The sequence below is a fragment of the Maniola hyperantus genome, chromosome 4, assembly GCF_902806685.2.
Source record: "Maniola hyperantus chromosome 4, iAphHyp1.2, whole genome shotgun sequence".
NCBI lineage: Eukaryota > Metazoa > Arthropoda > Insecta > Lepidoptera > Nymphalidae > Maniola > Maniola hyperantus.
The window spans coordinates 1,845,079-1,870,135 of record NC_048539.1 but is presented as its reverse complement, the minus strand read 5'-3'; the positions used below and the strand labels follow the sequence as shown (position 1 = coordinate 1,870,135).

The 25,057-nt window shown below is 37.6% G+C and overlaps 1 protein-coding gene across 1 annotated transcript in view; it reads right to left on the bottom strand.

Moving 5' to 3' along the window:
- Positions 1-2,205, bottom strand: part of LOC138402244 (uncharacterized) — a 175,860-nt gene extending 173,655 nt beyond the window's left edge. Inside the window, exon 1 of the mRNA XM_069498132.1 lies at positions 2,177-2,205. The gene's annotated coding sequence lies outside the window, so the exon portion shown is untranslated. The remainder of the gene's footprint in view (positions 1-2,176) is intronic.
- Between the last annotated feature and the right edge of the window lie 22,852 nt (positions 2,206-25,057).

Here is a 25,057-nt window from a genome sequence, read left to right as displayed (position 1 = left end):
TTTAGACACATACATACCTATATTGTATAGACTAATAAAATCATAGTCCTTCCTTTCGGTTTTGCCGTAGTCGGGTAAAAAAAAGTAAATAAATTATTATTTTCAAAGTTGTTTTAACTCAATTTCATTATTAAGATCTCTGAGATGTTGTTTACTGTTGTAACAATCTTGTGAAAGATAAACAATTAATTTTAAACAATGTTACTGCTACACTTGTTGCTCTAATTAAAAACAAATTCAATCGACGAAATGTTCGTCTGAACCAATTAATTAATTGGCTTTCAATAAAATGGAGGGCAAAATTTTTGGCCATTCGGTATAATATATTCGGTCAAATATTTATACAACATCGATGTTTATACAAGATAGACAGATGTCCAAACAGACTGATTTTCTTGATGACAGACTAACAAATAATGAATATAGGTACACAGAATATCTCATTGTCTGAAGAATCCTATAGTCCTTCAGATATGAATATACAAATTGGACGGTTCATCCATTTGGAGGATAATAATTATGTACAATGCTACAATTTAGAAGAAATTAACATTCTTCTCTTAGCTTATTTTAAAATCCGGGGAAAATACCATGAAATTGGTCCAATCAAATATTATTTTATTTTTTCAAAATATTATGGTAGTTATGTACCAACTTACACTTTTTGAAAATCAAATAGTTGTTTAGGTGCTATACCTAATAAAATTTACTTTTCGAAGTATAATTCACCTTTAATACATATCTAATAAGTAATTAGAGCCTCAATAGCTCAACCGGTATAGGAGTGGACTGAAAACCGTAAGGTCGACGGTTCAAATCCCGCCCGTTGCACTATTGTCGTACCTACTCCTAGCACAAGCCTGACGCTTAATTGGAGAGGAAAGGGGAATATTAGTCATTTAATATGGCTAATATTCTTAATAAAAAAAAAAAAAAATTACCACGATAAAAGAGGGGCGGAAACATGTGGTAAAAATAAGTTATTAGTTTTGCAGTCGTACGGACTTTAGTAAGTTACCATTGAATTTTTAGACAAAAGTAGTTTAAAATTGTTATTTGTCTCCGCAACTTTATCTAAATGGGTTTAGTTTTGTGGAAGAGAAGCGAACAGACTCGCGGATAATTTGCGGACAAAAGGGATCATTCACTCGTTTTTGGTTACCGTCTTATACACCGGCGCGTATCGTAAATTCCATATTTATTTTTAATCTAAATATATAAAAGGAAAAGGTGACTGATTGACTGACTGACTGACTGACTGACTGATCTATCAACGCACAGCTCAAACTACTGGACGGATCGGGCTGAAATTTGGCATGCAGATAGCTATTATGACGTAGGCGTACGCTAAGAAAGGATTTTTGAAAATTCAACTCCTAAGGGGGTGAAATAGGGGTTTGAAATTTGTTTAGTCCACGCGGACGACGAAGAGAGACAGCAAATGAACTGTCGCATTGCTACTGCTGTCGCGTTGGTGTCGCTGCATGCCTGAGAGTTCTTTATAATGTTCAAAGGTATGTGAAGTCTACCAATCCACACTTACACACCAATCCACACTTACACACCAAAACCCTCACTCTGTATTGAGCTGGCGATGGGTTGATCATGATGAGTGGTTTAATTGGTTACGCTTCGGTGTAAATGAGGTCCCTAAGTCTCGTCCACAGGCTGCCATGATTTATTAGAAAACTTTCATTGTGCTCCACTCAGCCATTGCGGACAACTGTTTATGATGTAGATTATACCCTTATGTACAGCTTCGGGACGGTCTTTTGAATCACCCTGTATATGAGCTGGAGTATCATCATGATCAACCCATCGCCGACTTACTGCAGAGCACGGGTCTCCTCTCAGACTGAGAAGGATTTGGCCATAGTCTACCATGTTGGCAATGTGCGGATTGGTAGACTTCACACACCTTTGAGAACATTATGGAGAACTCTCAGACATGCAGGTTTCCTCACGATGTTTTCCTTCACCGTTAAAGCAAATGATATTTAATTAATTAAAACGCACATAGCTCCGAAAAGTTAGAGGTGCGGGCCCGGGATCGAACCCCCGACCTCCGATTAGAAGGCGGACGTCCTTACCACTAGGCTATCACAGCTTCAGCTGAGCTGGAGTATATTATCAGGGAATACTAAATATTATTACCACAGAGTAAGGATAGTAATACTGGTATTATAAGTCCCGCAAATTGCTAATGCGCGTGGCCGCCATTTTAGTGACGTCAGCGAACAGAAGTTTCGAGCTGATGGTACCTATATTTTTATTTCGGCTGACGTCAAAATGACGTCATTTCGATGAGAGATGGTTCCAGCGCAATAGCGATTTGCGGGACTTGTATTACAGAGATTCGACGAAGCCGTTCAGACAGAGCTACCTCTCACGACAAACTACTAATATTATAAATGCGAAAGCGTGTCTGTCCGTCTATCCCATATAATGACCCATTCTTTAAACCGATTTTGATGAAATTTGGTACAGAGATAGCTTGCATCCTGGAGAAGGACACAGGCTACTTTTTATCTCGAAAAATCAAAAAGTTCCCACGGGATTTTTAAAAACCTAAATGCACGCGGACGAAGTCGCGGGCATTACCTGGTTATTTATAACCCTAAAAAATGATAATGCTATTGATAAGTATGGATAAGTAGGTATTATAGTTAGTTTAATTAAGGAGTGTTCAATCATCGATATCTAGTTGCAAGAAAATTTTATTTGCTTGTGAAAAGAAAAATTTCGCGAAATTCACAGAATCAGTAACCTTATTATAAATGCGAAAGTGTGTTTGTTTGTTGGTTTGTTGGTTTGTCCTTCGATCACGTCGCAACGGTGCAACGGATTGACATGACTTTATGCATGGGTATAGATAGTGACATAGGCTACTTTTTATCCCGGAAAATCAAAGAGTTCCCACGGGATTTTTAAAAAACCTAATTCCACGCGGACGAAGTCGCGGGCGTCAGTTAGTACCCCACAAAAATAATATTTAATGCTATTGATAAGTAGGCAGTTAGTTTAATTAAGACATAGTTTTCAATCATAGATATCTATGTGATTTCCATGATTTCATTGAGTGAGCGTGCGCGAACTGACTCCCTTGAAAAGGACGCCGGATGGGTTCGAAACTAGTCGGGCTAACGTCGACTAAACACGTGAGTAAAGCCGGGACAGATATTACATAGATATCTAGTTGCAAGAAAATTTCAGTTGCTTGTGAAAAGAAAAATTTCGCGAAATTCACAGAGTAAAATATAAAACCATGTACCGAGGCAATTACCATAATAAGTTAACAAGGTTGTCCCGGGGCTTTGCATTATGAGCTCCTCGCAGCTTATAGTTGTACCAAAGATGCTGGTTTCTTTGATAATGGACTAAGAGCCAGCGCGTGCCAGACCTTTGTTATTTTATATAAGCTGAAAGTTTCTCTGCGTATTGTACCCATCGCAGGGAAAACGATCTGCGGCTTAAAAGAATATTAGCCATGTTAAATGACTCATATTCCCCTTTCCTCTCCAACTAAGCGTAAAGCTTCTGCTAGGAGTAGGTACGACAATAGTGCAACGGGCCGGGTTTGAACCGTAGACCTTTCGGTTTTCAGTCCACTCCTTTACCCGTTGAGCTATTGAGGCTCTAAAGCTCTTTGGTAGATAACAGGTAACAAAGACGTATAAAATCTTTCGTCAAAGTATAAAGTATATTTTTTTATCTTCGGAATAGTATCAGAAATCACGTCATGCATCGCCAGATACCCATCATCATCATCATCATCGTCAACCAATAGACGTCCACTGCTGGACATAGGTCTCTTGTAGGGACGCCACGGTCTTGCGCCGCCTGGATCCAGCGGCTCCCTGCGACTCATCTGATGTCGTCCGTCCACCTAGTGGGGGGTCTTCCAACGCTGCGTCTTCCGGAGCGAGGTCGCCATTCTAGCACTTTGGGACCCTAACGTCTATCGGTTGTACGACACCCACGACATAATATTATTATAGTTCGCTGATCGTTCTTCCTGTGTTGGTCAAAGTATAAAGTGTAATTTTTAGGGTTCCGTACCTCAAACGAAAAAACGGAACCCTTATAGGATCACTTTGTTGTTTGTCTGTCTGTCTGTCTGTCGGTCTGTCTAGAAACCTACAGGGTACTTCCCGTTGACCTAGAATCATGTTTGGCTGGTAGGTAGGTCTTATAGCAGACATTCGGGAAAAAATCTGAAAACCGTGGTTTTGTGGTTACATCACACAAAAAAAATTAGCCATGTTTGTAGCCATGAACTAATAATAAGTATTTTCAATGTTCGAAGTGAGAAATCAAGTGGGGTATCATGTGAAAGGTCTTCACCTGTGCATCCTAAAACAGATTTTTATTTATTTTTATGCATCATAGTTTTTGAAATATCGTGCAAAATGTCGAAAAAATACGACTGCAGTACGGGATCCCTCGGTGCGCGAGTCTGACTGGCACTTGGCCGGTTTTTCATATTTTCTTCAGAATAGTGTTAGAAATCACGTCATGCATTGCTAGACACTTACCTACTTAGTGTCTTTAACATATTTTTTTTAACATTTTTGTTTCTTGTTATCTGCCAAAGCCCCCATGATCTAAACTTTAAAGTCGCGGATCATTCCTTCTGGTTGGGGACAACACGCAGAGAAACTTTCAGCGTTTATAAAATAACGAAGGTCTGACTATCACGGGCTCTTAGTCAATAGCAGCTTGTAGTGGAGGCAAAGATGCTGGTTTCTTTAATAAGTGAAGATAACAATGTGGACGTTGGCACTAGATAAAGAGCAAAATTTTCAACGCCAACATTATTATTTTGTATATAGACTAGCTTATTCCCGCGACTTCGTCCGGATGGACTACACAATTCAATGAATGAATGAATTATTTATTCAAACAAACCCCTATTTTATCCCTTTCGGAGTTGAATTTTTTAAAAAATCTTTTCTTAGCGGATGCCTACGTCATAATCTGCATGCCTCAGCCCAATCCGTCTAGTAGTTTGAGCTGTGCGTTCATACATCAGTCAGTCACCTTTTTCCTTTTACTAGATGATGCCCGCGACTTCGTCCATGTGGATTTAGGTTTTTAAAAATCCAGTGGGAATTCTTTGATTTTCCGTGATAAAAATTAGCCTATGTCACTTTAAAGGTCTTTATCTATAGCCATGCAAAAAATCACGTTAATCCGTTGCACCATTACGACGTGATTGAAGGACAAATCAACAAACCAACAAACAAACACACTTTCACATTTACACACACATCAATTTCACATCACATCATTTTGCTTGAACAGTGAAGGAAAACATGAGGAGATCTGCATGCCTGAGTGTTCTCCACTATATTCTCAATGGAGTGTGATTGTGTGAATGAATCTGGCCAGCATAGTAGATAGACTTTGCAGCCAAGCAAGAATCTTTATATCCACCGAAATATTAATAAACTCTCTAAAGTCTAAGTATATTTCCGTCCCCTATTCTATCAAAAAGCTACAACATAAAATACCTTTAACATTATTATGAAAAATACTCTTATGCCTCAGTGTTACTAATTTTGTACAACAGAATCTTGCCTACCCTGTTATCTTGTTTCCCAGAAAGGTGAGGCGAAATACGGCGAGTAGGAACATATTTTCTCATATTTTCCTCTAGCGGGCCATAATTCATGAAAGAATGGATCAGAGGCAGCCTGCTATCCTTTGTATAAATATACCTACTCGAGCACATAGGCTGAGCTATTAGGGACACGGATGTATAGAATACTGAAGTTTCTTTCAAGTAAATGAAATATTCAATTTTTGGGGTTCATCAGGGTAAAATAAAAAACATCAAAAACAAAATTAAATTTTACCACAATTTAAATTTTTTTGTGTGATGTAACCACAAATGTGGGCGGACGACATCAGACGAGTCGCAGGGAGCCGCTGGATCCAGGCGGTGCAAGACCGTGGCGTGTGGAAGTCCCTACAAGAGACCTATGTCCAGCAGTGGACGTCTATTGGTTGATGATGATGATGAACCACAAATTCAAATTTTCCCCAAATGTCTGCTATAAGACCTGCCTACCTGCCAAATTTCATGATTCTAGGTCAACGGGAAGTACCCTGTAGGTTTCTTGACTGTCAGACGGACAACAACAAACTGATTCCTATAAGGGTTCCATTTTTACTTTTGAGGTACGAAACCCTGAAAATAACCCCCTAATCGGGCTAACGTCAACTAAACACGTGAGTAAAGCCGTTGACAGATATTATATAAAGCTGGGTTTAATAATTAATTGGGTATCTGACTCCAAATTTTTTATTACTCTATTATAAACTACAATAAAAATAATGACGTAAACTGAAAAAACTAATTAAATCGATCAAATAACAAAAAAGTTATAAGCATTTAAATGTTTCTGATTAGACAGAGATAGCGATACAGCAGTTTGACGTCACACCTACTAATGCCATAGTAGCTTCGTGCGGTTTCATACAAATTTTCGTTTTGCGAGAGAGGAATAGAAGACCCTCCCACTCCAAAATTAAAATGCCTGTAGCTTTGTAAATCTTTTTAGTGTACGTCATTGTTTTTATCCTAGTTTATAATAAAGTAATAATATTTATCAAATTCAAAAGTAGGCAAATACCCAATTCATGTTTGATTGTATAATACAATAATATAATATTAAATATGCCTTGTAGAATGTTGTATCTAGAACTAGCAGATCTTTGTATCAAGTAGGTACAGTAGATGATTTATTCGAGTGCAGTTTCCACAATATGTCACCCGAGCCTGAACGGCACACGTTTTGTATCTACATCTACCGATCGTTCGTTTTTAGGGTTCTGTACCTGAAAAATAAAAAAGGAACTCGGAGAGTGTGCTCAGGAACTTTTCGATCGTGTCCCCTCTTCACTATTTTAAGACGTCGTGTCGGGCGAGTTTCCATCCTTATGTCGTCGACATCCCATCTACACGCACGAAATGCTTTGCGTCATCATTCCTCATACGCATGGCTAAGGTTTGGAATACTCTTCAACGATATGTGTTTCCTACCAATTACAACCCGGGTATCTTTAAAAAAAGAGTGAATAGGCAACTTGTAGGTAAACGCGTCCGATCTTAGGCCGCACCATCACTTTCCATCAGGTCTGATTGCGGTCAAGCGTTTGCCTATAATGAATAAAAAAATATATAGTTATTTGTGTTAAATGACTAATAAAATACAAGGAACCATAAATTATGCTTAATTTGCTATACTTGATCCCTATTATAGACTAATCTGTATGGTGCAACATGCAGCATGAAATATACACCGCTCACCCTCCAACTGCTAAACCTGTAGGAAAAGCAAGCCACCAAGCAAGCAATTTAGAAAAGAAAAACTTTAATACCATCACCACACAAAAACTAATAATCAGTACCCTTATTATAAATGTGAAAGTGTGTTTGTCTGTTGGTTAGTCCTTCAATCGCGTCGCGATTGACGTGATTTTTTGGATTTTCGGGATTTTTCCCGGAAAATAAAAGAGTTCCCATGGGATTTTTAAAAAACCTAATTCCACGCGGACGAAGTCGCGGGCATCAGCTAGTAATATTACTAATTTTATATTTTTACTTACCTTACGTTATAAGCTGTCTATTAAGTAGAATTAAGTAATCAACTCTATAATTAGTAAGTACTGTAGACCACCCTCTTTGAAGAGAAACCCCTGTGGGTTAAGAATTTAACAAAAAAAACCGGCCAAGTGCGAGTCAGGCTCGCGCAATGAGGGTTCCGTACTACAGTCGTATTTTTTCGACATTTTGCACGATAGTTCAAAAACTATGATGCATAAAAATAAATAAAAATCTGTTTTAGAATGTACAGGTGAAGACCTTTCATATGATACCCCACTTGATATAGTCACTCACTTCGAAAGTTGAAAATACTAATTATTAGTTCATGACCACAATTTAATTTTTTTTTGTGTGATCTAACCCTAAATTCACGGTTTTCAGTTTTTCCCCAAATGTCAGCTATAAGATCTTCCTACCTGCCAAGTTTCATGATTCTAGGTCAACGGGAAGTACCCTGTAGGTTTCTTGACAGACAGACAGACAGACAGACAGACAGACAGACAGAGGTACGGAACCCTAAAAAAATATACGATATTTTAATCTAATCGATTTAACTGTTAAATGCAAACCTAAAAAGTTAGTTCAAGAATGTCGGTAGAGGTATAATGACAGTTTAACCCTTAACCATTACGTAGAGACCTTTAGCAATTAGCATTCTATGGGGATTATGGGTAGCCAAATAATGTTTATTATTTCCATGTTTGCATTTTAATGAAGATAAAATTTATTATTATTACTGCAGTTAGTATAGAGTGGTTAACCTTTCCGATACGATACCCCGTAAAGCCCGATTAGGGGTTTGGGTTTAATTATAACTGCCAATACCCCTTCCAAGTTAGGCCACCACTCACCAGTCCGTTAGCATTTTATCGAATTAAAAAAACTGGTCAAATGCGTGTCAGAAGTAACATACATAAGTTCCGTAGAAATGCTGAAAACATTGGAACATATCAGCTGCAGTTTTTTTCTCAAAAAATGTCTAAAAAATCTCAGTCGTCCAGCCGAAATAAAAATATAAGTACCATCAGCCCGAAACTTCAGTCTAGTGCTGACGTCACTAAAATGGTGGCCACGCGCATTAGAAATTTGCGTAATAGTAATACTATCCTTACTCCTGTGGTAATATACGCCAGCTCAGCTGAAGCTGTGATAGCCTAGTGGTTAGGACGTCCGCCTTCAAATCGGAGGTCGGGGGTTCGATCCCGGGAACGCATCTCTAACTTTTTGGAGTTATTTGTGTTTTAATTAATTAAATATCACTTACTTTAACGGTAAAGGAAAACATCGCGAGGAAACCTGCATGCCTGAGAGTTCTCCATAATGTTCTCAAAGGTGTGTGAAGTCTATGTCGTTCCTCACGTTGTTTCCCTTTACCGTTAAAGCAAGTTTTACTATGAATCTCTAAAAAAGAAACATATTTGTACATTTCGTATGACCAAATCACACGGATTTTTGTGAGAGTTTTGACACAATATCAGAGAAATTAATACAATGCAAATATCGTAAATATTTATGCACGCTTGACGTGCATTTTCATTACCGCATATCAGCAATTCATATCATAATGGATAAAGACATTTCAAAGTTATAATAGTTATAGATAGGACAAAGAGCTACTACTACTTTCTTACTAATAAGAAAAGGACAGACACTGGTACTCGTTCTGAGCACAACCAACTTTTAGAGTATTCGCATCCTCTTCTTTCTAATGTAATCTGAAAAGGATAGACGCAGTTTGACAGTTTTAAATTAAATTTTTAGATGGTAAAACCCGTGATTAAAGCGCACAGTCGCGAGCCTACTGTTTAAATTTGTAGCGTGCACTAAAATTTAGAGTCTTTAAATGTAAAGTTCATGTTCAGTCCCTTTTTAGCATTGTTAAAAGAAAAGGATGCAGATACTCTAAATTTAGTTTAGAGAAAGACAACGGAATCAGTGCCATTCTTAATTTAATTTTAAACTGTCAAACCTCGTGACTTTAGGTACCAATCTTGCGTATTGTGTTTAAATTTGTAGAGTAGCACTCAAATTATTTTAGGTTATTTATTTAAAGTTAATTTTCTGTCCTTTTTAATCAATATTATTAATAATAATAATATTTATTTATTTAAACAATTTAGTACAGTAATCAACTCTCTGGAATCCTGACCCCTAAACTAGGAAATCCCGTGTCTTAGGGGCTAGTGCCTTCCCAAACATAAGATATGAATAGTTAATAATTTACAGCTAGGTATTACAACTATTTAAAATAAATATATAAACAAAACACGGGGTTAAAGCGTGAAACAAACTATGGGACGCGTCCGTAAGCTATGGCTAAGAACCGCGATAAGATCTAAATCTAGTTTATAAAAAAACATCAGAATGGTCACTATTGTTATATCCCTAGTTAATAATCCCAATTTTCGTATCCAACATTAGTAAAGTAAAATAGTACAGGTATGCCCAATATCAACAAGAAAGCTGACAGCAGCAGCAGTAGTATTTTCAAAAATCCTTTCTGTCTGACTTGCATTTAAACGATTTTTTAAATAAAATGCAGCCTATTATAGATAGTTCAATCCGTGATGACGCGCCCCACTCTTTGTCCCAATCACTTACAATGCAAGTGTGCTATGTACCTACTGTTAGAATGTAAATTCTATCGTAAGTCGTAACGCAACGATCAGCGATGTGGGCACACACACAAGAAGATAAATTAGGTAAAGACTACCGCACCCATGGTTTCCCCACACGAAAAATAGTGGGGCGCGTCTTCATGGATTGAACAGCTATAGCCGTTCTATTCTTTTTTATCTCCTTGTACATTGAATATTGTTCTCGGCGTGTACAACGACGGAACATCGGATAAAATTTGTGCTCGGTATTCGATATTTCGCAAAATTAGGTATCGCCTATTTCAATCGAGTTTATGTGCAAATGAATTGCAATATTAGTTATCGAAATTGGGGAGAGTAATTTACGAATTTATTGGTGGTTTCAATTGAGCTCAGGTACTTTGATATAGGTAATTTATATTGGACTAGCTTATGCTCGCGACTTCGTCCGCGTGGACTACACAATTTACAAACCCCTGTTTCACCGCCTTAGGGGTTGAATTTTCAAAAATCCTTTCATAGCGGATGCCTACGTCATAATAGCTATTTGCATGCCAAATTTCAGCCCGATCCGTCCTGTAGTTTGAGCTGTGCGTTGATAGATCAGTCAGTCAGTCAGTCACCTTTCTTTTTATATATTTAGACAATAACATTTAATTTTTCATGTACGTTTCAAAGTATTTTTAATCCATACTAATATTATTAATGCGAAAGTGTGTCTGTCTGTCTGTCTGCTAGCTTTTTCACGGCTCAACCATTCACGAGGCCGAAGCCTCCCACCAGACCAGACCAGAAATTTAGAAATTATAAAATTCCAAACCCCTGCCAGGAATCGAACCCAGGACCTCCCACTAATAAGACCACAGCGCTCACGACTGCGCCAGGGAGGTCGTCAAATTTAAAAAAGTTTAATAATAAAATTCCAACTTTCACTTCTCTGTTCAACAAATTACCTAAGTAAGTAGCTACCTTAATTTAAATGACAGAGCTATAAAGCTTAAGTAATCTCGTTAAGTTAACAACAGGGAAACGAGAGTTCTGATTGAAAAAAATATTCGCGAACTGAAACAAGCAAGAATACATTAATCTGAAAAAAAAAGAAATCTCAACTTCATACCCGACGCAAACCGGCCATTTCTCTTTAGCTGTACGTTATATAGGTAAGGAGTGGGATAGAGACTTTTTTACTCTAAAATAAATAGATAGCCTCATCTGGTGACAGATGAGGCTCATTTTTTGCGCAACGGATCAGCCTGGCTGTCCAGCGCGGAAATGCAGCCAGTATTCTTGGCACCATTCCACGCGGGCATGATTTGTATAGTAATAGGCTACTTGACTCATATCTAATTTCGTCCAATAAATCATTATTTATTATAGTATTTTGCTAAAGACAACGAAATATATCAATAACAATTATTAAAAACGCAGGATGGATATATAAATCCAATTTTAAAAAATACAGTTTTTATTTTTATTTGAAACGCAGAAAACGCTGTCAGCCATGATGTGACGTCCATTAAATATGTAAACAAAGAAATGTCATCCCTATGTCACGCGGGGACTAACGTAGTATCCATATATATAAAATTTAGAGTCCTGACTAACTTATATATCAACGCACAGCCTAAACATCTAAACAGCTGGTCCTAGATACATGAAATTTGGCGGGTGTGTTCTTTGTAGGTAAAGAGAAGGTATCCACTAGGAAAGGATTTTTTGAAATTCCACCCCTGAGTGGGTTAAATGGAGGTTTGAAATTTATGAAGTCCACGCGGGCGAAGTCACGAGCATAAGCTAGTTTTTATATATTTCTAAAAACTCATAGTAAACGTAAAAAAATATCGTTTTCTCTTTATAAATTGAATAAGTTATTAAGTAAGACTTACAACAAAGTGATCTTTGCAAAAATAAATTTGGGTTGAAGTCGTTAGTCATATAGGATCCCTTTAAGCAAGTCTTCGCGTGTTACGTATATTTATTTCACTGGGCACTCTAATCCACAACTTTCCTGTGGTCTTTATCGATGCGTTTTTTACATTCTCGGATGATACAATAACGAAAATTACTATATTTTTCATGTACACTAGTATAGAAGTCATGTTTATTAAACTTTGGGAGGTTATGCTGTTGTTTACAAATGCATGACGTCAGAGCACAGATAATCTATCGGCCAAACATGGCCGACAGTGTTTTCACCTGTCTAAGAAAAATGTATTTTTAAATGAAAGTTTTACGGTTTTTAGGGCGCAAAAAAATATAGTGTTAATTTTTTTGATATAATAGCACAAATATTAACCATTTAAGACCAACTTTAAAAAAGTGTCAAGTAGCCTATTAGATAAGGCTAGATTTAAGTTTTAAAGTAATATTTTTATTAAAAAAAAAAGATGGAATACAAATTTTTGCTACTTATTGTTTAAAGTATTTTAAAAGGAAGATGTTAATGAAACTAATGTAGGTATCAAAAATAAGTAATAGATTGTATTTAATAATAAATTTGACGATTACATTCGTAATATAATTTATTTAGTTTATAAATTATTATAATAAGTGAGAGGGGACAGAATTGAATATGTCCAGGAATATATTTACCTTGGCCAAATAGTTTCTTTTCAGGCTCGCCAAGATAAAGAAACCACAAGGCGCATCGAAAATGCCTGGAGAAGCTTTTGGTCATTGAAAGAACTGTTTAAAGGCAACTTTCCATTACATCTTAAGCGAAAGCTCATGGACATGTGCATTCTGCCAATTCTCACGTATGGTGCTCAGACTTGGTCCCTGACAAATTCTCAAAAGTCCAAGCTCAAGGTTTGCCAAAGAGCCATGGAACGCAGCATACTAGGTATAAAACTAGCAGATCGCGTAAAGAATTCTGCTATACGTTCCAAAACGCGAGTAGCTGACGTTGGCCTTGCAGCCGCTTTACTCAAATGGGACTGGGCAGGTCATGTGTGCCGTATGCCAGATGAGTTATGGGCAAAATCTGCTTCTTTTTGGACGCCCCAGAATCATCAACGCCAGCGTGGTCGGCCGAGGCGACGTTGGCGTGATGAATTAGATAAATTTACAGTTACGTGGCCTGAAGAGGCACGAAATAGAAAATTGTGGAAGGATCGGAGGGAGGCCTTTGCCCAGACGTGGGACAGCACAGGCTGATTTAGATTACATAAATTATTAAGTAGATTTATAAATTATTATACCTACCTAATATTATAATTATTCTAAAAAAACCCTACGGAATATTTTTATTCAGCTGACGTCACGCCGATGTTAATGAGACATGGTTCCAGCGCAATAGCGATTTGCGGGAGTTATAACAACTGTATTCACCACAACATTCGCAACCTCTATGCATTTCTAATCTCTGTCCACAGCAAATTATCCTTTACCCGCATACATTACCGCGGCCAGAGTGAATAAAAAGTTGACTGTGACTCATGGAGCCCAAGCCCTATCTAATCTAAATATATGTATAAAAGGAAAAGGTGACTGACTGACTGACTTACTGATCTTTCAACGCACAACTCAAACTACTGGACGGATCGGGCTGAAATTTGGCATGCAGATAGCTATTATGACGTAGGCATCCGCTAAGAAAGGATATCTAAATATATAAAAGGAAAAGGTGACTGACTGACTGACTGATCTATCAACGCACAGCTCATAGTACTGGACGGATCAGGCTGAAATTTGGCATGCAGATAGCTATTATGACGTAGACATGCGCTAAGAAAGAATTTTTGTAAATTCAATCCTTGAAGGGGTATAACAGGGATTTAAAATTTGTGTAGTCATTTGTGTAGGCCATGAAAAGCTAGCAGACAGACAGACAGACAGCCGGACAGACAGGCAGACAGACAGACCGACACACTTTTGCATTTATAATATTAGTATGGATAATTATGGATTATATTAGTGTATTTTAATGTTTAAACTACAGTGAGTGATTTCCATTAAGTATAAATAATATCTGTCCCGGCTGTACTCACGTGTCTAGTCGACGTTAGCCCGACTAGTTTCGAACCCATCCGGGGTCCTTTTTCAAGGGAGTCCGTTTGCGCACGCGCCGCGGTTTTGGTCATAACTAGTCGGGCTAACGTCGACTAGACACGTGAGTACAGCCGGGATAGATATTATTTATATTAGTGTAAATAATTTTATTGTCGATACTATACTAGAGCTTCCTCAAGTCTCATGTAATTGTGCTACATAATAAGTTTTATTAACAGCGTGATTGTCACGCCACAGAGTAGCTGTCATCATTATAACTTATCATGCTTTCGCGTTCAACTCGTGTAAACTAATAAAATATTACAATAGGCATAAAACTCATTGAGCGTTCAAAACACGCGCCCTGCCTGCTGCTTTACAATTCGTCATCATAATGCCAACCATTGCCAGTGTGGACTGGCAATGGTAGTAGTGGTACTAAGAACGAGTCTTTTTTGCAAGGTTCAGTGGAATGAAAAGATTTAGGCCATTACAATAACTGCAAGATTTTACATATAAATATTACTATGCTGCTTGCATAGGCCTTATAAGTAAAAATGTTTTACTATGTAGGTATGGACATCTTTTAAATGATACAATGCGTTTATTTTATCGTCTAGTCATATTTTTTAAACATCAATATAGAAAAATAGCATTCAATCGCCTTTAATTTTATTTTGCACCTAAAATAAATAGTTAAAAAAAATCATATCTTCATGATTTTTTTTATTGTTCACAGAATATTAAAATACATACAATAAAATACGCAGACTGCCATCCTCTAAAAGTAAAATACCTCCTCTCAAGTACACACAATCCATACACAATCCATATCCATACTAATATTATGAATCCAAAAGTGTGTCTGTCTGTCTGTCTATCTGTCTGCTAGCTTTTCACTGCTTAACCGTTCAAATGATTTTGACGAAATTTTGTACAAAGATAGCTTGCATCCCGGGGAAGGATATAGGCTACTTTTTATCCTGGAAAATGGAAGAGTTCCCGCAGGATTAAAAAAAACCTAAATCCACGCGGACGAAGTCGCGAGCATCATCTAGTATTATAATAAAGTATTAAAATATTCATTTGAAATATCAATAGAATACTTGCGAAAAGGTAGTTACTTACGCGATAATTTTAAATCCATTGGTAAATTACCAATGGTTCTATATAGCGTTTAAAAGACACGCGTTTAGAACGCTTCGTTAGTTTTGTACTTTATCGCGAAAATGTTATTATTCTACATCAATACAATAGCAGCAATCAAATATCGCCCTTATGTCAATGAAACCTAAGTTATAATTTGTTGTAAGCAAATGAGTCGAATATAATATTTTAGGGGGGAGACAGTGTCAAAACAAACAACTTCCAAATTGTTATTCGAAAGTACAATTTATGCGTCAAGTTTGTGCCTATATTAATTAGGAAATACGGAACGTTAGTTAAGCCAACGATAATTTGACCCTACATAATATTGTGTTTAGGACCGACGCATAGAGGAGCGGAGTGGAGTGAAAGAAAGAAAAAGTTCATATCTTACTTATAAAGATGTAATGAGTGGAGATGAGTGTTTTTGATGACAACTCGAACTCAGCCTGACTTATGTATTTTTACATACCTACTGTCAAAATTGGTAGGTATATCGAAAACAAAACACAGGAGACTCAAAGGACTAGTTGCCAGAGCGCGGCGGGATGCGCCGCTTGTAGCCGCTTTTGTACCAATAAAAGTAAAGCAAAAAGTTGTTATCAAGGAAGACGCTGCATCTCAACTCCAATTCACTCTGCAGATGTGCATTGTGTTTTATTGTATGGTAAGTAGTAAATTCTCTATTTTTGAATTGTAGAGCGAACTTTTTCCAGAAATAGTACTACCTACTTATTTTAAACTTAATAGACAGATAAATAGATAGATATAAATACTTTATTGCACACAAAATATGAAATAAACAAGATAAAACACAAATATACTAAAACAATTGTATGCAAAGGTGGCCTTATTGCTCAGGGCAACCTTTGGTGAAAGGAGAAACTAGGTATGTTGGATAGTACTTACACGCAATACACATAATCTTATGTAGTAATTAATACATAAATAAATAAATAATTAAATTTTACATAAATTTAATTTAATTTTTAATTAGACAGCTAATTATACAACCTACTTATTATACATTCTTCGTTAATGCTCGTCGTTCTGTCTGTCTGTGTGTACGGTAGAAAGCGAAACATTATAATATTTAATTACCTACTCTCTTCAAAAGTAACAAGGTTATGGAGTTGCTAGTTTTTGCGTACGAGCACCTCCGTCGGGGGAAATGTGTTGTATTTCCATTTATTTATTATACATTCTTCGTTCATGCTCGCTGTTCTGTCCGGCTGTGTGTACTGTAGAAAGCGAAACATTATAATATTTAATAACTGTCTTCAAAAGTAACAAGGTTGTGGAGTTGCTAGTTTTTGCGTACGGGCACCCCCGTCTAGGGAAATGTGTTGTATTTCCATTTCCTTCAATAAATATACTGGGACAGGAATATTATGGAACAGATTCTTGTTAGAAAATACGGGGAAAGTTCAACGATGGTAAATATAAAAGTAATATTGTACGTCTTGTATTTTCTATCAAACGGTGAAGGACAATATTATTTTGAGGAAACTTACATGCTTGAGAGTTCTTCATAATGTTCTCGAATTTGCAAAACTGCATTTGGCAGTCTTGGTAGACTATGGCCTGAGCGGAGATCCGGTTTCAATAGGAAGCCGGGTTGATGATGATGATGATTTTCTATCAAAAGTCTTATGGGTTGTATATGGTTTTATAAAAGCAGGCGTTACTTTGCCCCGACACCGGAGCATCCTCAGGCGAGCATTGTAAGGTCTACATCTCGAAACGTGCGTCGAGTGTGTTTGGGATTTGTGTGGTGCTGCATGGTGGTGGTGCGTATTGCTTGCCTGCTTCTTCCTGCATATTTAGCAGTGGGAGGGCGGGCGGTGCATTTCGCATGCTGCATGTTGCACCATACAGATTCGACCTGTTTCCGCGGATTATAGCAAATTAGGCTTTTGGTTCATTGTTTACTTATGTATTTTTTAGTTGACTAGTTTAGATATCCCTTAAATTCATTCACGTCGTATGCGTTATAGTATTTTGACCATTTTTACCAAAACATGAAATTACATTACAAAGAATACAAAGAATTAAATTCACGTAGAGTTGTAACCCTTTCCAGACATCGCTTTGAGGCTAAAGTATAATTTAATAGTTTCTCTCTGACACAAAACGAATAAATCCAAAATTAGTTTAAAGAACTCTATTCAGAGATCTCAGCAAATTGCATTTCGAAACGACGAAACGAATTAGCCCGCGGTAAGGGTGGCTGTCCACTAAAAACGTAGGTGGGAGATGGGTAGGGCAAATTAATTAATCTGAATATATAAAAGGAAAAGCTGACTGGCTGACTGACGTACTGATCTATCAACGCACAGCTCAAACTACTGGACGGATCGTGCTGAAATTGGACATGCAGCTATTATGACGTAGACATCTGCTAAGAAAGCAATGTCGTAAATTCGACTCCTATGGGGGTAAAACAGGGGTTTGAAATTTGTGTAAGTAGTTGACGAGTTAGAAGTCTTTTTTTAAATTCATTATAGGTATACGCTTGACCACAATCACACCTGATCGAAAGTGATGATGTGGCCAAAGATGGGACGCGTTTACCTAGAAGATGCCTATTCACTCCTGTTTTAAAGATACCCGGGTTGTAATTGGTAGCAAACACATATCGTGGAAGAGTATTCCAAACCTCAGCCGTACGTATGAGGTATGATGACGCAAAACATTTCGTGCGTGTAGGTGGAATGTCGACAACATAAGAATGGAAACACGCGGAACATGGAAAGTCGCGAGCATAAGCTACTAACATTTATCGAGTCCCACTTACAAGACCAGAGCTCAACCAAAACTGTTATTAACGAGGACAGAAAATTAAAAACACCAATTTTTTTCATCCCATCTATTCGAAAAGGACGACTTGGTTCGCCTTTAAGTGCACCCAAAGGTGGTGTTTGCGGCGCACTTATAATTAAGTGCGAATAAATTTTGCCGCGCCCTTTTTGAATTTGGAACATCGTAGTGTTCAGCGCCAAAGAAATCGAACGCAAATATTGTTTGAACAAAGACTGGCTGGTACGACGGACCATAGACGCGCCGCCAGCTGAATAATAATTAAAAAAAACAAATTAAAAACGCACGAACTACACCCCGCGTTTTTGTCAATTTTCACGGATTGTTAGAAATTCTATGGTTTTGTTTTGAAAAATGAGTTCTTCAAGTGACAGTGAAAGTATACAATTAACTCCTGAAAGTATTAGAACTGACGCAAGAAATGTAATGGATAATCTATTACCTGCAAAATCCCAGGAGAAATATATGAAAGCCTAGATTAATTTTAATTTAGTTGTCTATGTTTTATTTAATAATACCTAATATTACAAAAAAATATGAGGCGCCTTTTATTTCCTCATAGAGGGTGATGAAAAGTAGAGTGTATCACTCGGGCGCAATATATTTTGCTCCCTTATGAGACAATCTACTATTCTTGTACACTTGAGTGGACAGCCGTCTTTAATCCGGGCTAAGTTGGAGGATTAAAAAGTTTTGAAATTATGATTTGTGGAATATTGACACAACATTGTTCTGAGTGTGTTCTGAGTGTAAAATACAATTTATTTTGAAAACTATATCGTCTACACGTAGCTATTATGACGTAGACATCTGCTAAGAAAGAATTTTTGAAAATTTAACAACTAAGGGGGTAAAATAGGGGTTCGACATTTGTGTAGTCCATGCAGACGAAGTTCACGATATCGGCCACATCGATTTGTCCTATATTTTTAATCAGGCCAATACAGAACGGATAAAATTGCTGATCGGCAGTTGTACTGTTTTATGAACAAACTAGCTTCTGCCCGCGGCTTCGCCCGCGTGGCCTACAGGAAACAAATAGCATTTTTTTATTCAGAAACAAACATTATAACATCAGGACGCGCACCCTGCACCAGCACCGAATAACACATATAACCTTCCAACCCCCATTTCATCCATTTAGGGGGGGATTTTCCCATAGTCGTTTCTTAGCTGACACTTAACATCAAGAAAAAAACCTACTTTCAAAATTTCAAGTAATCAATATCAATAATTAAAACTGTCCCATACAAACTTTCATCCCCTATTTTACCACCCTTATGGGCGAATTTTCCAAAAATCCTGAAACACGTATTTCTTCATTTGTGACAGAAAACCCAAATACCAATTCTCATGCAAATAACTTGAAAAATGACGGACTTTCATACAAATTTCCATCCCCCATTTAACCCACTTAGGGGTGGAATTTCGAAAAATCGTTTCTTAGTGGATACCTACTCTTTACAAAGAATAGACTCTCCAAATTTTATGTCTCTAGGACCAGCGGTTTAGGCTGTGCGTTGATATATTATATGTCAGTCAGTCAGGACTTTGAATTTTACATATATAGATTGCTACAGTAGCCATTGCTACATTGCCATACAAGATTATTTTTGCATTATTCTATTTCTCTACTGGTTATCATCATGCCACGCCTATCACCATCAAACGAGTTGCAGGGAGCCACTGGATTATCTATTGGTTTACCGTGAAGATGATGATGATGATGGTGATGCATAAATCGATTATGGGTTTAATCTTGTGCAAACCCCTTCCAGTTTAACGCATCTTAGGGCAGCATCAGATGAAATTGCAATCTTTCACAAATGCCTTTTTATAAAGGTACCTACGCAATATAGTTCACGATATCGGCCACATCGATTTGTCCTACATTTTTTAATCAGGCCAATATAGAACGGATATAATTGCTGATTGGCAGTTGTACTGTTTTATGAACAAACTAGATTATGCTCGCGACTTCGTCCGCGTGGACTACACAAATTTCAAACCCCTATTTCACCCCTTTACGGGTTGAATTTTCAAAAATCCTTTCTTAGCGGATGCCTACGTCATAATAACTATCTGCATACCCAGCCCGATCCGTCCAGTAGTTTGAGCTGTGCTCAGTCAGTCATAGATCAGTCAGTCAGCCCGTCACCTTTTCATTTAATATATTTAGATTGTGTGTACCTATGTACCTACATAGTAGTAGGTACGAACCTGAAGAGTCACCCTTTGTTCAGTACGCGCGTAAATGAGACACAAAAAGGGCATAAAATATTTGAATTATACAACCCAATTTACCCGAAGCCTCTTTTATGTTATTAGCTTGTATTACTTGCAGTACGAATACAAGTATATTTATCTACTACTACGCCTCGATTTATTTCTTAAGGCGGTTCCACACCAACGCACTGTAGATTACGTCATCTGTATTTTTACCGATGCCTCGTAGGGCTTCGTAATCGTTGTCATAGTTAGTAGTATTCTTTGATATGGGTGTTAATTATTGTCGAATAGTGAAAGTAGAAACAACTTGTTGAGGTCATTTATAGCTATAATATAAAAAAATATTTCAAAAAAAGGGCATATATACAGAGTGTAACCAGAACGGTAGCAAAAACTTAGCGTTAGTGTTATACTATCTAAACACAATTATACCAATAATCACTTGCATCGTTTTGTAGATTTAGTGATTTAATATTTTTCAAATCCGTAATGTATAGCGTACAAAGCTCGGGTCAATGCCCACCTACGCCGTGGCATTGACTCCGAGTGGCCTAGTTACGCAACGTTCGTTGACCTCTAGCGTCAGTCAGATGTTTAATTTGCAATATATCGTAAACTTTTACAAAATTAGGTATAGGATTTTTCAATATTTTTTTTTTCATGTTTTTTTGTGGTATCATATCAGTAATCATCAGTATCTACTATCATATTTTGTCTTCATTTTTGCAAGCGTTCTGGTTACAACCTGTATATTATGATTAAACGCGGGTAGACTCACCTTTAGTCTCTTAGATCGTAAAATGGTGCCAGGTTTATTGTCAACAGCTCGGCGGCTCAACAGTGGGTGTAAACTGATTCTTGTTACCCTTTACAAGTCCCATGTTTAACTTTAAACTGGCTTTTACTGCCCTGCTTCACTGAGAATTTATTTCGAATAGACTTTTAACCCTCTAAGGCATTGAATATCCAAGGTGCCAACGAAATTACATAGTATGAAGAAAGCCTGCTATTTAGCTGTTTTTAAGTGCCGAGCAGATTTTATTTAGGAGTATACCAGAAAAGGTCTCTATTGATAAAAAGAAGCTAGAGTATATACAAAAAATGTATGACCCTATCGCATTCCCAGGATTATACAGCAATGATACTAGATGGCATCACAGGTGTCTTCAATATTTACTAAGAAGTCTGAATCACGCTTACGAAGTGTTAACCTCAGAAGCATATTATACAACTTACAAGCTAGAACAGTTGGTCCAGCTGAACCCCCAGGCATGATATCCGCTCGAAAGAAGATCTTCTCGACTAGATTGATGTTATCTATCCACCTAGTGGGGGGTCTGCAAACGCTGCGCTTTCCGGTGTGAGGTCACCATTCTATCACCTTGGGAACATTGCCACTTTTTTTTGCAACCCGTTTAGCTAATGTTGGTGGCACGTGACAATACAGCAAAGTTTTTTTTATTCAGATACAAGTTAGCCATTGACTGCAATCTCACCTGGTGGTAAGTGATGATGCAGTCTAAGTTAAAACGATGTCGTAGTTTGTAAGGTTCCGTATCCGAAGGATGCTAGTGGGACCCTATTTCTGAGCCTACACTGTCCATCCGTCCGTCTGTGTATGTCAGTGAGCTATATCTCGCAAACCGCGATTGGTAGAGAGTTAAAATTCTTACAGAATAATATGTATTTCCGCTAGAATAACAAAATGATAAAAATTTTAAAAATGGTCGCCATGAAAAAAAAGCGTTATTCCTTGTACGATGCTACGGAATCCTTCGTATGTGAGTCCGACTCGCACTTGACCGATTTTTATAATCCCATACTCCTCCAAATGTAAAAAAGTATTCTTACTTTTATAACATAAAAAACATCTCTTACTTACTAAGTATATTATCGTTTTGGCAATAAAGGTCAAAGAGTTTTTTACGACTCACTTAACTGCTGTTTGATACAGTTTCTTTATTGGCTTATAAGAGCATTATGTATGCTAATTTGCGATAGTGAGGCCTATTTGGAGGAGTTCTTGGTTGCTTCACGGTCTGTTAGCGCTTACTTAAGTGGAGCAACATGGGCTTATAGCTCTACTAGCTTATGCTCGCGACTTCGTCCGCGTGGACTACACAAATTTCAAACCCCTATTTTACCCCCTTAGGAGTTGAATTTTCAAAAACCCTTTCTTAGCGGATGCCTACGTCATAATAGCTATCTGCATGCCAAATTTCAGCCCGATCCGTCCAATAGTTTGAGCTGTGCGTTGATAGATCAGTCAGTCAGTCAGTCAGTCAGTCATTCAGTCAGTCAGTCAGTCAGTCACCTTCTCATTTTATATATATAGATCAATATTGTTGAGAGTCCTAGTTTGGTACTAATCACTAAAATTCGTGGTGCTTTTAGCAAAATATAATAAACATAGTGACTATAATCCATACTAATATGATAAATGCGATAGTGTGTCTGTCTGTCTGCTAGCTTTTCACGGCCCAACAGTTCAACCGATTTTGATGATATTTCGTACAATGTTAGCTTACATCCCAGGGAAGGACATAGGCTTTTCATCCCGGAAAATTAAAGAGTTCCCACGGGATTTTTAAAAACCTAAATCCACGCAGACGAAATTGCGGGCATCATCTAGTATAATTATATTTTTCTAGCAGATGATGCCCACGACTTCGTCCGCGTTGATTTAGGTTTTTTTTTTAATCCCGTGGGAACTCTTTGATTTTCCGGGATAAAAAGTAGCCTATGTCCTTCCCAGGGATGAAAGCTATCGCTGTAGCAAAGTTCGTCAAAATAGACCGTGTAAGGCTAGCAGGCAGACAGACAGACTGAGAGACAGACGGACGAAAATACAGACACACTTTCGCATTTATAATATTAGTATGGAAGCAGTGGCGTGCAGGTCATAGAGGCATAAATGCACTGCTTACCCCAGTTGTAATAGCTCAATGCAAATTTTACGTTATGACCTGCCAGTAAAGGTTCCTACCTAACTAATGCCTACCCTGGCTTCAAACCCTGTGCACGCCACTGTATGGAAGGTATGGATTTTACAGAGTGCCGTTATAACACAAGTGATGTAAGAGCCGTATAACATGGTTCACTAAATTGCATTAAAAGCCACTGCGCTAAATAATAGATACCTGTACAAGCATTAAAACAATGTAACCGCGACGCGAGACCGCCGAGTGGAATTTATAGCTATTAAGTTCTGTAGTGTGCCGAGTTGTTAATATGTTGCTACGAAAAATGTTGATGGACTTTATTTACAGTACAACAGAAGTAATCGACGACGAGGACTTGACTCTTGACTTGATAAAAATTAGCACTTTAAAACATCATATTTTACAAACGGATCTACAAATCGAAAAATGATGTTCCCACACCCACAGTATTTTTAAAAGATCTATTCAACGATACCCCACACTACGGAGTAGACGAGAAAAAAAAATCATCCCCACTTTACATACAGTACAGCTACCCTAAAAAAATATTTATCACAATTTTATTTCACCACTTTGTCGGCGCGATTAATATTTATACCCATGCCAAATTACAGATTTCTAGCACTAATATTATAGTCTCTGAGATTAACCGAGGACGGACAGACGGACGGACAGACCGACGGACATGGCGAAACTATAAGGGTTCCTTGTTTACTACGAAACCTTAAAAACCCCCGTCACAAAAACTTTCTTAAAAGTAAAACAATAATTATAATATCTATTTAAATCCAAGCGTCATCGATTCGGGGGATCCCTAAAGTTATTCGTTAACATTAGCTATTCTTCTGACGGTCCCCCGACATGGCGACGGCTAGGGTTTAAATATTACTACTTAAAGGGCCTAATTCAGTTAATTTAGACTAGCCGCATATACAGGGTGGTCAAATACAGCATGCACTCTCCATCTACGGACAGAAGTTAGTATAAAGCTCTCTCTGTTAAGTAATCTGGTAGGAGGCCTCGGTCGTGGCTAGTTACCACCCTACCGGCAAAGCCGTGCAGCCAAGCAATTTACCGTTCCGGTACGATACCGCGTGGAAACCGGGTTTAATAAAAACTGCCATACCTACTCCTTCCAGGTCCTTAGCCGAACATCCGCATCGTCACGTCGCGCGTCGTGCGCATGGGCTAACTTGTATCTGAATTTTAAAAAAATATAAAAAAACCCATACAAATAACAAAGACAAAAATTTCAGTGGGCGTTAACCTTTTTGTGTGACCAACCAATCACAAACAAACCTATGTTTTCCGTTATTAATTAATTCAGTACCTATCGTATAGAGAACCTACAATAATTGCAAAATCACAAGTCTCTAGTGTTCAAGACCTAGTTGATTTAGGTCTATATGTTAATCAATCAGTTTCGCGTTAATTTAAGGTCTAATTACCATAGCCAATATCAACAAAGTAATAAAAACTTTGATTAAAATAACACCTAACTGCGAAGTCATGGTTTTGTATTTAAACTCCAAGTAGGCAGTTTGAGCGTGGGCCCTAAAATGATTGATAGCACTGTTTCAATACCGCAGAGGTAATTTTTCAAACGCAGTAGATACTCAATAATAATATTAGTAACAGACCGGATAATACAACAAAAGTTAAAGTAACAAAAAAGGGTGAGGGCAAAATATGAAGATAAAAACTCTGCACCTAAGCAGATG